Source organism: Catharus ustulatus, chromosome 15 (genome assembly GCF_009819885.2).
Source record: "Catharus ustulatus isolate bCatUst1 chromosome 15, bCatUst1.pri.v2, whole genome shotgun sequence".
Taxonomy (NCBI): Eukaryota; Metazoa; Chordata; class Aves; order Passeriformes; family Turdidae; genus Catharus; species Catharus ustulatus.
The window spans coordinates 12,395,978-12,410,411 of record NC_046235.1 but is presented as its reverse complement, the minus strand read 5'-3'; the positions used below and the strand labels follow the sequence as shown (position 1 = coordinate 12,410,411).

The 14,434-nt window shown below is 44.4% G+C and overlaps 1 pseudogene; it reads right to left on the bottom strand.

Annotated features, from left to right (window-relative positions):
* Nucleotides 1–271: 271 nt before the first annotated feature.
* LOC117003543 lies at nucleotides 272–10,938 on the bottom strand (annotated as a pseudogene).
* Between the last annotated feature and the right edge of the window lie 3,496 nt (nucleotides 10,939–14,434).

Below are 14,434 nucleotides of genomic sequence, written 5' to 3'. Positions count from 1 at the left end.
CCGGAGCCTCCGCGCCGGGGCCTCCGCCGGAAGTGATCGCGGGAACGACGTCCGGGGCACGGCGGGGCGGGACGGCGGCCGGGAGGGGTCAGGGCCTGCGCGTGCGCGGCGGGGACACGGCGCGCGTGGGCCCTGTTCCCGCCATTTCCCGTGAGGGCGGTGGCGCGCGAGGGCGGGGCGCCGCAATTAGTGCTTAATTAGCGCTTAATTAACAAAGAGAGCGGGCTGCGGCAGTGCGTTTTGCAGGAACAGCATCGAGTTCTTTTCTTCATCAGTGTGTGCGCACCGTCTTCACGCGTTTCTGCTTCCTGCGCTCCTCGGAGCAGCGGTCCGAGCCCGGCCCTTGCCGTGGTGGAGCGCAGCGCTGCCGGCTCACAGCGCTGCTCCAGGCTCCGGTGGTGTCATCCAGCAATCACAGAATCATTTAGGTTGGAGTAGAGACTGAGATTATGGGGTCCAGCCTATAAACTAGCACAACTATGTAAAGCAGACCACGCGTGCCATGTCCATCTTTCCTTACACACCTCTGGGAGCAGTAACTGCACCTCCTTGAACAGCCCATTCCAATGTCTAATCACTTTTTTTCGTGTTTAAAAAAAAAAAAAAACTGTTCAATGTGTATTGCTAGGGGAATGGAGTTGGAATATAATAATCATACTGCTAAAGAAGCCACATACTAATGAATACAGGCTAGTACAAGATCTCAGAGCTATTAATAAAATAGTTTTCCAGGGAAATCAAAAGTAGCAAAACCAGTAAGAATACAGCTGAAATCTGACTGGTAAAGCAGAAACAATATACAGTAATTTCACGAGTATAAGGTGCACCCTTTTGACTAAAATTTTGGTCCGAACCCGGAAGTGCAGCTTATACTCCAGTGCGCCTTATACTTATAAATTACTGTACTTAAAAATTAGAAGCTAGAAAAGAGCTAGAATAATTAATTGCTACAGTTGTGAAGAAATTCCTCTTGTTCAACCTAAACCTCCCGGGACAGCTTAAGACTAAGTGCTCTCGTGGTGATGGTTATGTCACTGCAATACATACATGTGTAATTTTTAACATCAATTACAAATGTTAATGAAAACAATTAATTAGGAATGTTACATCATTTCCAACAGTTACCTGGGAACAGAGGCTGACCCCCACCTGGCTTCACCCTCTAAGTGTCAGGGACTTGCAGAGATAAGGTCACCCCCAAGCCTCCTTTTCTCTGGCCTAAACACACCCAGCTCCTTCATTTGCTCCTGGCAGGATTTGTGCTCCAGACCCTTCCTCAGCTCTGTGCTCTTCTCTGGACTCACCTCAGCTGCTCCATGAACTGAGGGGCACAGTCAGTCCATTGCAGCCAGCAGTGGAGTCAGTCTGATAGCTTAGGGTTAAAAACTTTTCTAAAATCATGGGAATTGTATACAATGGATTCAGGGGATAGAAAGAAGGGTTGGGTCTGGTAGGCCTGGGAAAGGGAACCAGGCCCTGAGAATGAATGTTGAGCTTTGTCTTTATTAGATCATGTGAAACTGCACCTGCATAATCATAATGTGATAAATAAAATGATTGTTAAATGTAATAATTGTTTGGTAAACTGAATATATTATTGTTTAATCGTAACAAGAATTATGAGAAAGGATATTTGGGGACCTGATGAAAATTACAAGAATTCATGCTTGGATAAGATCAATGTATACAATAGAATGACATGGGTTTAGTAATTAATATATAGTTACATAATGAAAAGGATATAAAAATATGTCCCTCTCGAATCCATGTTGCAGTCAGATTTGGGTTTGTACCCCTGATTCCCAGAGCTCTTCAATAAAAGTCCCTGCATATGATCATCCTGTGATGATGTGTTTCCACACTATCAAGTCCAGCTTCCCAGTGCCACTGAGGAGGCAGGTGGAGTGACAAGCAGCAATCCAGCTGGAAATCCAGGGAAGCTCAGTGCTGGGTATGAGGGCCAGCACTGTGCCACCACATGAGGGTTGGCAGAGATCTCCCTGTTGGGAAACAGGGAATCACCCCAGGTACTGCAGCCACTCCAGGTATTGTCAGGACTTTTGGATCCCAGTATTTATGTATTATAAATACATACTATGGTATTGGCTTTTTGCAAATATTAGAGTGGATACTCTATGTGTGGTGTTGAAATGGTTTATAAGATAGTTTTCTTTAGGAGTAGCATAGGCTGATAAAGTGTCTTTGCAGTAAGTGAAATACCTGCTTGGTTGGATAACACCCAGTGAAGACACCTGCTACTCATACACCAATTACCAGCACCGACCATCTGTAGAAATTAAAAACCACAGCCCAAATTAAGACTGATAAAAAAGTAAATTAAAACCACAGCCAAGAAACATGCATGCTCTAAAAAGTTTGACTCAAGGAGCAGCCATATAAAACAGTTCCTGGGATATGGAAAACAGTTTATAGAAAAATTTGAAAATGTTTGACAGGTCTATGAATATGCAATGGGCTGATGAATTTAGGGGGTGTCTCCAAAACAGCAGGTGTGCTCTTGGCTGAATGCCAAGCACCCAAGCCTTATAACCTTTTACTTTATTGTTTGTCTCTCATTGTCTGTTATTAAACCCTTTAAAATCTACCAGGAAAGTGAACCTCGTTTTTCACACCAGCATTTCTTTAGCTATTAATTGAACATGTTTTTCAAATTACCCATTTTTTATTTTTTCTGTATTCATGTCTATTTCTGTGATTTTCATCATGACTTCTAACTTTGGATGAATGTGAACCACATCTATCTCGTGCCTCCTCTGATTGTGGAGGAGCAGAAAAAGGGCTCCTCTCGCCAAGCCAATCATTAATGAACCCCACAAAGCTGTGATACAACAGCCAGTATTCAATCTGCAATTGGTTATTTATTCTCCTCAAGTCCTGCAGCCATTTCTGTGCTCTGTTAGTGTTTATTTGTGATATTTGGAGGCAAGCTGTCTGTTCTGCATCAAACACTCCACCCAATCCCTCCACTTTTCCAAAGCTCCATACTTGTATTCGGATCAATACACGACCACTAGAATTTTCTTGGAACGATTACCTAGCCAAATATTTGGAGCAAAACAGCTGGTTGACTTTACAGGACTAATGAACAACTGAAAATAATAATTCAAGAGAAAAACACTGGAAGGAAAACAGCCCTCTTTCTCTCATTGTTCATGGAGGAGATCTGACAATGTGCAGTGCTGTCAGTGGCATTAGAAACTCAAATTCTTTCCTAAATTGGGCATTTTGACTCTTCCGTGGACATTTATGTAGCTCAGGAAAAAAAATTCCATTAACAACATGTAAATTATTTTAACTAGACTGTGATGGCACTTTGAGGAGCAGGGGGAGCAGCTGTGTCCCGGTGTTGTGAGCCTGAGGAGGGTTAAAAGGAGCCCCGCTGTGACAGGAGGAGAAAGGCACTCTCTCCCCAGGACACTTCATGCACCATTACCTCGGGAAATGAAAGGTATTCATGGAGATTACACAGGGATCTCCCTCTTCATTTTCCTGACAAAGTACAAGGGCCTCTTTGAAGGAATTCAAAAGACAGGCAGGCACACAGGACTGCAGCAGGTACTAGCATTTACTTCTGAGGAGCTGACTTCAGAGCCTGCTTAAATAGAGAGAAATGGTAACAGTTTATTCAGCTATTCAGTAGCAGTTCCTCAGCTCCAGCTCCCCCACCTGCGAGCCTTCCCAGGCTCCATCCCTGCTCCGGCTCAGCCACCGCAATGTTGTCGTGTGAGTGCAGAGGTGATTTGACATCATCTCTGTGTATCACCTCAAATAGCCCCAGTGTCCAGGCGGCCTTCATGACCCCATCCCCTGAAACAAAAGCCAGATGGCATTGAGACAGCGGGCAGCAAGGACAAAAGCACTGCCAAGGGCTTTGGGAGAGCGTGTTCCCCATGGAGTTGGAGAGTTTAAACTCCCATGGAACCTGCTGTGGTAAAGGGGGTGTGGTAGGGGATTTGGAGTAGCAAGGTGGGGCTGCTGTCAGCTGTAGGCACCAGGAACAGTTTCCATGAGTCCTTCCAAGCTGCTTTAAACCCCCCTGAGATTTGCTCTGACACTGCACTGGTAACTCTGAAAGTAAAACCCCCCTGAACCTGTCCCTCTGTCTATGCACACATCTGCTACAGCTCCCAAGCCATCGTGCCATCCATGGGCTTTGTGCTGACAGAACAGCACGGTGTGAGAGCACCAGCCAAAGGACTGGAGACACAGGGAGGCATCTGTCTGACTGCTGAAGGGTGAAGGAGCCCCTTTCCCTCACAAGTGCTGCAATAAAGATGTTACTATTTTTAAAATGGCACCAGTGGAAAAGCAACGAAGGGATTTGTTGTATTTCTGATGAATTCTGGTCTGTTTGGGAGCTCTTTGCAAGAACAAACATTAAGGATCACAGAAATGTTAACATTTTCAGTGTTTCTGGTTATATACACAGGTTTTGTGGGGTGGTATAACAATACTAAACTTGGGCTGTTACTGAGCTCACAGAACAAAATCAACAGGAAAAAGGACCAAAAGTGCTACATTTGATTTAGGCAATAAAAGAACTCTTCTTGTGTTATCCAAAACAAAGCATGAATTAAACCAATAGAGTTATTGCACCAATCTCTCATTTAATCTTCTAGGATCATAAAAATTTCAATTTCTCTGTGAGGCTGTTCTAGCCATACACAGCACTTGGGATTCCTGTGTTTATGGAACAGAACCCACCTCTCTTCTTTGAAATTGCTTTGGCTCCTGAGTCACCATCCAACCAATCTTTTCCTCAGCAGGCAAACAAGCACGTATTTTACAGTCAGGGAAATATGTTTCTTTCAAAAAGGTTACAGAAAACATTTTCTAGACATTTATTCTTTTTTTCCTAAGTAATAGAAGAGAAGCAATGATTCATATGACTTCTCTATTTTAGCTGTTTCAAAAAAAAGCTGTTAACAAGGCTTCATATTTTAAAAGGAAATTTGATCTTTACAGTTTTCTATTAAATGAGACATAAAATTATTATATGTTAGGTGTTGAAAATAATGAAAGCTAACACAAGAAGTACAGTTTAAAAGCCTGTCTGCAGAGACTTTGTGAAGAAGAGAAACCTAGTGATACATTTGTGTAAAATAATGAACCGTGCAGAACAGGCCAGGCAAGCGTTCCCATTTCTTCTTTATTGCTGATAAAGGAAAGGGGAGAGCTTTTGAAATTGGAAATTCTAATTTTGTTCAGATTTGGAAAGTGAAATGGAAACATAACCATTCAAAGCTCAGAGGAAGAAATACCTCCAGCTTTATTGCCAGTTGATCACAGAGCAGCATAGGATATCTGCAAGTATCCAAAACCCAATAAAACTTCCCATGGATAATGCACTCATGTAAAAAATTGTGTAAGATAAAAACCATAGGAGCTGAACAACTTCTTGTCTAAAAAATAAATTCATCACTGTCTAAAAGACCAGGAAAAGTTCCCCAAGGCTCTGTGTCACCCTAAGGGTATATTAGGGAGGATTGAATACAGTGCTGGTGGCTATTAAAGACAAAGTCTTGATGAAGTCTGACTCTTCATAGGATCCAGAATATATTTTCTTTAAGTAAACATTTCGGTCCTACCCATTTCTTTCCTCAGGAACATCAGGAATAATGTGTTGTTATCCCTGATTAAGCTGATGCTCTCCCCAGTGAGCCAGAAAAATGGTCTTGCCTCGAGAAACAAATTCTGAATTTTCTCCCACTGTTTCTAAGTTGTGCTCTCTATTTGCTTGAACAAACTCCTGTGGAGCCCTGAGCATGGTCTGTCTGTGGCACACTCACATATTCCTGAAATGAATCAGGATAAATCCCTCCTTCCTTTTATAAGCATGTTGATGCTTTGGATCCATGTTGAGTGGTTTTTGCTGTTCCCAATGCTGTGTGTTTGCTCAGATCCCTTTACAACTTGTGAAGTACAGAAATGTGTTTCACTGAAGGGGAAATTCATTCATTAATAAGGAGCTGCCCTTTATGGAGGCATCACCAGGTGGAATTAGAGTGCTTTGTCACTGTGACAAGCCTGACTTGATCTATGTGGTTTGTGAAGGAAAAGCTGCCCAAAGTTCTGGCACTTGAGGGTGCAGCTCTGATCTGAGACTTTGCCAGCAGCAGCAGTGAAGCCTCCTCAACAACAGTGTATATGTATGTGATGGGAGGCAGGTAAATGCTGCTTCTCACTCCCCACCTGAATGAATAAATAACTCAGGTATAAAGAGATTAAAAAGGATACCTGAAGATGGATATCTCCCAAACCCAGTAGAGGCACTCACTGTTCAGTATCCCTGAAAATTCGGAACAGTCAGGCATGACATTTTCAACCCAAGACCAGTGAACTGGATTGAGATAAACATCTATTTCTGTCACTGTGAAACTGCATCTTCCAGCACAGCTGCCCCACACCTGTCATCAAAACAGCAGGACTGCAGGGTGACCTCACACACCATAACTTAATTTTTTCTCAGGAATGTAGAGCCAGCAAGAAAAGGGAATCTTCAAGTCAAGGTCTTGACCCATGTTCTCTGGCTGACACTATCTGAAGTCTCTGCCCTAGAGTGCAATCAGGAGTCCCACACATCACACACACAGGTACATTACCTGGCACAGGTAGGGATTTGGTCACTGTGTAGCTGCAGCAGCAAGGACCTTTGGGAAAACAGGATGAGGTTCCTCAGGAAAACTGAGCCTCACCATCTCCCAGCAGTGCTGGTCCTCACCCCTCCCTGATTAAAGCTTCCTCAAAAGGCTGACAGAACTTATGGACACACTTTCCACTGCAGCAGCAAAGGGCAGCACAGTGACAGGGGTGAAAGCAAGAGCCAACAGCTTCTCTCCTGGCACAGCACAGCTGGTTGTCACAATAATGGTAGGGCTTCACTGGGTAGGAGACAGCAGAGTCATCCCAAAGCTGATCTCAGAATGCAAAATGAATAGGATCCCAGGACGTGGCATCCATGATAAATTCCACTGATTTCTGGTCCCAGAGCAGTGAGACTGCTTTTTGAATCTTGCCTCCTGCAAGATAATTAAATACATATTTTTTAGAGATAGCCACCAGAAAAAGCCACTCCTTGCACTCACATCTTTCCCTGGAGATGCAATGAGCAACAGGAGAGATGTGAATCACTTAGTGCTATATTGGAAAGAGTTCAATTACAGCTTCAGCTTGCCTGGGATATACAGAACTCCGAACCCCTCCAGGGTCTTGCTCATTCTCCTGCTCTGCCATGTCCATGAAAACAAGGAGGCTCAGGTGTGCTGTCCAGTGTCATGTCTGAGGTATGTCTGGGATACTGACAGTTCCACCAGGGCTGTACCAACAGGGCACAGCTAGGATAGAAATGGTCCAGCTTCTCCTTTAGTGGGAGCTGCTGGCTTACACCACACAACTGCTCTGGGACAAGTACTGGAATGCCACTCCAGCAAAGAGACACTTTGCTTGTAAACAATAACCAGCTCCAACTGTCGAGTATAAAAGGTGCAATCCTGGTCTCAAATATTAATCTGGTTTCAAACAGACCAAACGTGTGGAGGATCAAGTGCCCTGACACAGTGACATTCAGAACAACTGTATCTCCTGGTGTTTTGAGCACCATAATGCCATTACTGAGCACAATGCTGCTAATCTCAGCTCCACTCTTTCTGCTGAAGGGAAAACATCAAAGTTTGACACCTGTGCCTTTTACCTGGTATTTGCCTACTGTCCTTTCCCCTAGTCCATTCTGAGCTGAAATCCTTGCCTTATCGCATTCAGCAGTTGTCTGGTCATTGCAGGAATTAAAAGAAATTGGAGCTGTATCTTGGCTTGCATGGTAGCATTTCTAAATGTCTGCAAGCCTCTGGCAAGCAGTACTTGGTTCCAGGTCTCTTTTCATGTGATACCTTGGAGTGACTTGGCCTATTCATCACTCTGGAGGGTCTCTGAGCAGACCCTCAGTAGCACAGAGAGACACAGGCAAGCTGCTTGCAGCCTTCAGAGATCCATTGTCTTAGAGAGGTTTTGTGGACTGTGAAGTGGGATGACTGCCAGGAATGGAGTCCCATACCCAAGCTTCCTTCCAACAAGCAGTGACTTGTTTATACAGTCCCCTCTGATAATACACTGTTGGAAAGTCCCAGCCAAAATAATTTCCTTGTCACACTGTAGAGGTGCACCTGTTTATTAATGCCCTAAGGCATTTATCTCATATTTATTAGCACAATGACCTGTGAATAGAGGGAATGAGCTCTATATAGCACTGTGGTAAGCATGAAACTCAAGAAGTCCTAGATGTTATAAAAGGGCTATAGACATCCAAGAGAGTTTATCAACCAGCAAATTGAGCTACCCCAATGCTTACAGTACAACAGAGATAAGGATTTTATAATCAAACAGACTGATAACAGCGCACGTCCTCGTAACTCTGGATTGAAAACATCAAATTTGAACAGTGCTACAGTCACTGCAACAACAATGTTATATTAAATTCTGCTTAGGAACCTCATTTGCAACTTGCTTTCACCATAGATCACCAGTTATCTGAATGCAGAACTGAAGAATTTTTGCCACAGGACTGGTTTTTAAGCGGGCACAGGGACAGGTGTGCATACAAGGAAGTTTATTAATTTATTTCTCGTAAGATGGTGCAGGGTACCAGAAATATCAGAATACATGGGAGTGTGACCAGACCTGATGAGAACACTGTAACAAAGGGGAAATATGTGCTGAGAATCAGAAAGCAGCTGCTCATTCATCCATGCAATGGCCCTGTAAGGACCCAAGAGGAATCCATGACTTGAAACAGAACTTGAAGAGACAGAACATTAATGAGTGCACTGGAGGGCACGAAGAGTTTCTGCCTCAGCTCTTCCATTTGACAGGACACTGTGTAGCTGCTGCCATGACCATTAAACCTTGTTAACGAGAAGTCTCAACAAGAGAAAAAAAAAAACTGCTGAAAAATTCCAGTCACTGTCACTACTAAAAACCCTCCCACACCTGGATTCACAAATGACTATTTTTATGAGTCTGGAGTAAATACTTACCCCTGAGAATACAAAAATTTGCTTTTATCTGAGTATTTAGCAGCACTTTCCAAGTAAGATCTGCCTCCTAGATCCCCAGCTGATGGCAACACAATTATTGTAAGATGTGTTCAGTGACAGTGCTTTTTGCTGTAGCAGCACAGATGACAGGATTTACAAGCCTCTGGGTGCTGCACTTGTCCTGTCTCATAGAAGAGGAAAGCAAGGCTCAGCAGTCTGATATCAACTCATCAAGGATTTAATGAAACTGGAAGAGAGAACTAGCTGAAAAGAATTATATTTTCTATCCACAAGGAAATATAATGTAAGTGCTGTTCTTCAAGGGAAGGTGGAAGAAGTAGCAATTAAAGGTTGCCTGAACAGAGGCTACACAGGACAGTGAGAAGGAAGTGACTGCTGCACTCACAACAGGGGTGAGGAGTGCAGAAGGGTGAAGGCAGCACAAGAAATAGTCCTGAGATTGATTCAGAGAAATTTGTGAGGCAGCAGGTTCCTGAGGAAAGGCAGGTTTGGACACAATCACTGTGGCCTCCTGTCACTTGTGTCCCTCTGTCCTAGAGAACCCTGGTCATGCTGTGAACATACCCAGAGCTGCACACGAGGCAACACCCACAAAGGGAAAAGTGAAAATCTCCATGTGACTGGTGCAACTCGCAGGGAAACTTTTGCCTCGTAATTGTTTTCACCTGTGAAAGCTTGAACAATGCTGCTGCTTTCACTGGTGTAGAAACAGCCATGGATGAGTCAGAACATGGAAACAGCTCAGCTGACAGTGAAACAAAGACCCTGGTCTCCTGCCATGGTGTAGAGGCAGTCACTGTGTTTGGAAAAGAGTAGCTCCCACCCAATTGTGCATTCCAGTACACAGAGTAATTGCTCAGAGAACCTAACATTTCCACAGAACCTTGTTACCTCCTTCGGTGCTTTTGTTCCCGCAAAACTTCCTTCCAAAGACACTTTCATCCAAACTGGCACATTCCCTTTTTAAAATTACTTTTAAAAAAAGTGATTTTTCTACACTCTGGCTAAATTCTTTAACTATCTTATTTTTCTTCTGCTTTTCTACCCAGTACACATTGGGAATGACAAATTTGAATACTCTGGACAGGACTTGATGGATTTCTTGAACTACTTGGCACATCTCCACATCTGGCACTGCCAGATGCAGGACAAGAAGTACTTGTGGTTGCAGCTGGAAAGGATCCCAAACCTCCTCTCAGAGCCTGGTGGTTTGTCACACAGCACTTCCATACAGACCCTGCACACCTTGACCTGACTGGGCTGGAAAGCAAAGGCCTTCTCCAGATCACGCTCAAGCGTTGCCTTGCACATCATCCTGTGAGCCTTCCTCTGCTCTTGCTTGAAAGGGTGAAGCACTTGCAGGCCACATATCTCACCATGACCTCATGGGGGTACAGGCAGCACTCTCCCAAGTGCCACATTCCCTCTGTGTATGGACACAGCTGCCACCACAGGACCTACCAGATCTTCCAATCCACTGCAAATTTTTTCCAAGGCTTCACTTCCAGATTGTTGTTTTGGTCACTGCAGCACAGCACAACTCTGAGGGCACTGGACTTCTCTTCACTCGAGCCACATAGATTCTTGTCCCTGAGCATCCTCTTACTCTGCTTGCTCCATGGTGGGGCTGTGCTCAGGGGCTGTGGGGGACTGCCAGGGGCAGCACAGTGGCTGTGGCTCAGCCCAGGGCTGAGAGCTTCATCAGATCACACCTGTACCAAGCACTGCAGGCACACTGTCCCTTCTGATGGTACTTGAAGACCATGGAGGATTTGGTTGTAGGCAAATCATGTGAGAACAGACACTTGTTTGCCTCCCAACACACTCTCTGCACGTAGTATCTGCCTGTCACCTGCTCTGTGCTCATTGTGGCAGCACCCTGCCTGGCCCCCAGACCCTACTTCTGGCTGTTGAGCACAGAGTTCAGAGGATAGTGACAAGAACAACCAGAGGTATAGCAAATGAGCCTTGCAAGGCACAGAAGAAAAATAACTTGATTTAGTCTGGGGTAAGTGGAAGAGATGCATGATAATACCCTTCAAATAGGTAAAAATGCAGTATAGAAGGTAATAAGCTATTATCTGTGTCTTCCAGAAGACAAGAAGCAAGAGGGTGCAGTAAGGGAGATTCATTGGTTACAATTAGGAAGGGCTCACATTAGACTGTGTGGGGAGCAGATGAAATCACCATCACAGGAGCCTTGGAAAAGGTGAGACACCCTGTGATCAGGAATGGTTTAACCAAAGAAGTTCCATCTCCCTCACATTTATTCCCTGTGATCTCAAACTATGCACATGATGAAAGTACTCCAGAACCTGTCCCCACTCTCTAGGGGATGTGTGAGCAGTGCTCTAATGGCTGTGTCTCAGACAGGCTCTTGCCAGGCTGTTCTACCTGCTTGGGTTGCAGTGAGATTAGCTAATGTCCCTTTAATGACATAATCAGGAAAAACAGATGTGTCACAGCAGACCTCTTGTTAGGGGTAAAAATGAGCCAAGACATAGGCTGTCATTTAACAATATGAAAAAGGTACCAGTTCATTCTTTTTTACAGATTAACCATCCTAAATCTGACTACAGCAAGCTCCTGCTGTAGAGTCCAGCTGCAGAGTCTCACTGCTGGCTATTTCCTGCTGGACTGTGAGTGCAAGTATGGGTTTGCAGACTCTGAATGCAGGGTTTTACCTACTTTGACTAGGACTGCAGGTTCCAACAGCAGGCTCTAACTCCATCAAACCCAGACTGACCTCATAGCACACCTTTAGTGCAGCAACTCTCTTCCTTGTTTCATTCTTGGTGTCTCTCTAGATCACTGATGTTTTCTCAAAGCTCCTCTCTCTCCAAGACCATCCCTAACTAGCCAACCCACCCTTTTTATCACACTTATCTTTATTAGTCACTGCAACCCATTAAGGGTAAGGCTGTTCCTCTTCGTTGGTAATTAGCACAGCTGCGACTTACCAGGGACGAGGTCACCTGTAATCTCTTCTTCTACACCTACACAGATACTGCACAGTTAATACCCTACTGGGTATTAACAACCCAACTGTCATTGGTTTTACATGAAGCCAACTGGAATTTCACAGACCAGACTGCAGTGCCAGGCAGACCTTACAAAGACTGCAATAAGACTGCAGCAATCTCGTGTTGCTGTGCTCCTTGAAGCAACAGACTGTTTCAATCACTTCTTGCCATGGTAGTTTTGTTATCTTGCTTTTACTTAATTGGTTACTGCAGGGTTGTCTTGGAGACTTAAGATCTGCTCTTTGAAACCACTGGATTCTTATGTGCAACCTCGGAAAGAGAAATGGGATTTCACACAGCAAAGCTGTCAGCAACAAAACTGGACCAAAAATGCTGAACCACTGCATAAATGCATTATCTGGTGTCCAGCAACACAGCCATCTGCTGAGCTCAACCTTGGAGATTGGCTCCCAGCAACTGAAGCCCTAAATTATTATTTTAATAATCATGTCTGAATTCTTGTCTGATGTCACCTGCCACTGCAGAGGGCAAGTCAAACTTTACCCTGGCCTCATTGCCTGGGCTTGCTATCCCTGTGTGTACACTCACCACCCCTCAGGTTTGATTGACCCCTCCCCAGTTTTCACATGCAGATCTCGTGCTGATTCCTCTTTTGAAGGGTTTTGTTTCTGGTGCTCAAATCTTGGCTGACAGGAGTGCAGCCATGCTGTGTGCTGATTGCAGCTGGCAGGTGGATTAGAGCCCATTCAGATGGCTGTGAAATGCCTCTGCGAGACAGAAATGGCAGAACAATGGATTATTTCACCATGAAGAGCCCAGAAACTGATGCAGACAGTCACGTTGAGGAGACAAGCTGAGGAGCATGAAGACATAAAGCCATTTTTTGCTTCCACAAGCCCCACGAGATCTTTCCAGCTCAAAGTTTTGGAGATCTGCTGCCAGCTCCCTTCCTCCTCACCTAAGCTGGTTGATTTCTCTGAGGTACAGGATGTTCTCGATTTTTTCCAAAATATGTGGGAGCTTGTTGCCAAGTAACAAAATCTCGTCACTCTTTTCCTGAAATGCATAATTCTTGATTTCTCAGTTTCATGGAATGGACAGATGAAGCTGTGATCTATGACACTTGTTCAGTATCAGGATCATTTAGACTCCAGTCTTGCCCCTGGATAAATCTATTGGATACAGAGTTCAGGGTGAGGAAGGGATCTGACTGCCCTTTTGTCTCTCAAAAACAAAACTGAGGATGCATTTCACAATTCACTGAACTGACTCAGTGACCAGTGTAATGAGATTTTATTAAGAATACAGTGACACTGCAGCCAGGGAGAGGCAGCCTGACGTTTTTTCAAGAGGTGTCCTTCCTCCTCACCTACTGCAAAGCACTCATATGGCCAATCCCAAGCAAGGTCAGAACTAAGCTGATAGAGCCCACTCCTTCACAGGAATTAGGAGCAAAATTCAGCTCACTGTAGTATTTGTGGAACTAAAGGAGGTCCACAGAAGGACAAAGATGATGAGGAATGAAGAAACTGTCTTAGGAGATGTGAATTGAACCAGCAGAGAAGAATGCTGAGAAATATGGACAGCACCAAGATTTGTAAAATGAAGAAGGCCCTAGGTAAGCTCTGGTTCAGCTGCTGTTCAGGAGGGCCTGGAACCAGCAGGCATTTGCTGAATCTAACAGGGAGTTGGTGTAACAAATAAAAGGAGGTGCTTTTTTATACTGTGCAAGTGAACTTCTGGAACTGGCTGTCCTGAGAACAGGGCAGAATTGTCAGAGTCAGGCAGCAATCAGACAAAATCACAAGCAAAAAATCTAGACATGGACAGAGCTGGGCAGAGATGTCCACTTTAACAGAGCTGATACAACAATTGGCTGTTGTTAGAGGAATGAGGAGAATGGACCACTAAAGTGGCCAAGCGGGCATGCTTTCCCTAAATAGCATCTTTTATTGCCTCAATCTACAGCCGAGTACTGGACATGATGGATCTAGGTTTGCTGTTATTTCTCACTTGTCTCTAATTTGATACAGGCTCTGTTCTTCCTACTCCATGGACAAGTTAATTCCCCTTTGATCCTGCTCCCAGTAGAGCCAACAATCTACCCCAGGTTACATAAAAAACCATACAACCTCGAGATTTCATCCAAGGGCTCATCTTCTCCTGAGTACCTTGAAATCTTGTTCTCTCCCCAGACTTCCTTCTTCCACCAGCAAGAAGCACCATGTGGCTGAGCTGCTTGTGAATCTTGGAGATGAGCAGTGTCTGAAAGTTTGTGACACATTAGCAGAGGGACACAGTGACAGCTCCATGCCTGTGCACTTCAATAAGCTAGTTATAAACAAGAGGGTTTCTCCTCTAATGTTCCCAGTCCTTGCT